Raw genomic sequence first — 2,364 nt, 5'->3', positions numbered from 1 at the left:
TGCCTTGAGTACTTGGGGCGTATGCAGGGAGTAAGCCTTAACTGAATGATGCGTGTGTTGGTAAGTACACAGGGCGTACTCAATGGGTACACAGGACATACTGGACAAATATGCAAACCCTAAATCTTGGGTTTTGATCCATATTTAAGCAACTTTACCCTCATAAATCCCTTCCACCTTCAGCATCCATCCTCCCAAACGCCCCCTTGCAAAACCTAATTTTCATTTTAGAGTTCTTGAGCTATTTGAGTGTTTTGTGTTCATCTTTGAAGGAAAAAGATCATTAGAGTGCACTTGGAAAGCTTCAAGCATTATAGATTTGGGATTTGCACCCCTCAAGCAACCTCCAGAAGGTATAAAGTTCTAAACTTGATGAATGATTCACTAGATATTGTTGGTTCTTAAGTTTTATGAATTTTAGTCACATAATCTTGGTCTAGTTGAGTATAAGATACTCCTGACATTAGGAGTAGCCTTTTCAGATGTTTTGAGGTGGATGGAGTCATAAAAATGTGAACTTGATCCTTTCCTTTGATCCATAAATGAGTATTAGGGCTTAGAATCTTATTTTTTTGTTAGGGTTTTTAGATTTGGACACTTTCTAGTCATGTAAAGTCATAAAGTTGAACACTTTATGATCTCAGAGGTCATTTGGGATTAGATCTTAGACTTAGATGTAAGGACTTATAGGAATAAGAACTTAATGAGAACTTTGGGTGCTGGCCGAGTACGCAGGACGTACTATGAGAGTACGTATGGCGTACTGCCTATACCCTGGGAATTTGGGAATGGCATCTTTACTCCATGCGTAGAGATGTTGTACGTAGGGCGTACTCAACCTAGTTGGAATTTTGACTTTTTGACTCTTGACCTTTGACCATGGACTTGACCGAGTTTGACTTAAGGGCATTTTGGGTAATTTAGATAGTAGTTTGAGATTAGGTCCCTGTTATTTGTATAGATGATTTGTAGAGGCTGTATTTGGAGCAGTAATCTGTCAAAGCTATTTTTTAGACTGTGAGATGAGTCTCCTCATTTTACTTGTGGGTTGAAGGCACCAATACTGGCCTACTAGGTTTTGTATCCTAGTTTAGGAAGTTTCTATGATCTACTAATTTGTTAAGATCTGCATGATTATCTATTTGTCTTTATATATTTTATTTGTTGCATATGTCGAAATAGTGCAGTTCGGTTGAGGCAATACTGCTCTGTGCGGAAGCCAACAAACCTGGGAGCAAGCCAGACATAAGTTGTGGGTCGAAAAGGAAAACTAAACTTATGACGTGGGCTCAAGAGCAAGCCATACTTATGTTGTGAGCTTGAGACTAAGCTAGACATAAGCTGAGGGATGGAAAGCAAGACATACTTATGATGTGAGCTCGAGAGCAATCCAGACATGATTTGTGGGCCGGGAGGGAAATCCAGACTAATGTTCTGGGCTTAGGGGTAATCCAGTTTGATGAATGTGGGCCGAGTATGCATGTGGTTATATGTTGTGGTGGTATTTTGGGGGAAATCACTAAGCTTTGGCTTAGAGTTGGATTCTATGATTTTACATACTTCAGAGGATAAGGGTAAGGTGAAGGCTTGATCGTGTACATCATCTTGGACTTTTATATGATTTATGATTTTGGGATACTCTGATATGTGGTTGTAACTTTTGGAAGCTTTTTTTTGTAAAACTTATGGATTTGAAAAATAAAAATTTTGCATTGATTTTGGGATGTTATAAGTTAGTATTAGAGCCCTGGTTTGAGAGAATTGGATGAACATTCATGTGAATCCAAGCTCAAACTAAGGACCTACAAAATTTTTCAAATTATTTTCAAAAGTAAACAAGGAAGGATGCGACATGTATGATCAGTTAGAGCAAGAAAGTATTCCCCAAGATACCTACACTATTATTTGTTTATGATGATTATGATAGAATTTCATTCTAGTTTTCAGCTAAGGATCTTTAGGAATTGCATGATAAAATTGCCTAAGTTATGATGCCTGATAGCCTCGGAGAATTTCTTGTATGCTAAATGAAATTGACATCATTATTTTAGTTTCTTAGTGTATGCATTATAGTTGTATATAACTAATATTTTATAACATGATAATATTTTATTTACCCTTATTTCCTGTTCCTTGTTTGGTTGTGGGCTTAGGGTAGAATCAAGTATTCGACTATTTATGGAATCCGACATTATGTATGATTAGCATGCACAAGCAGCTACAGGGTTGGTGGAAGTTTCATGAGTGAGTATGGTTGTAGCAGGTCAGCATGTGGATGGATTACCCACTCTTGAGTATATGTGTAGGATGTATGTGTATCATAGTTGTTGGGTTTTGTATTAGGGTAGTTTATGGCAATCCATT

Source organism: Lactuca sativa, chromosome 2, assembly GCF_002870075.4.
Source record: "Lactuca sativa cultivar Salinas chromosome 2, Lsat_Salinas_v11, whole genome shotgun sequence".
Taxonomy (NCBI): Eukaryota; Viridiplantae; Streptophyta; class Magnoliopsida; order Asterales; family Asteraceae; genus Lactuca; species Lactuca sativa.
Note: the sequence above shows the minus strand (reverse complement) of the source record.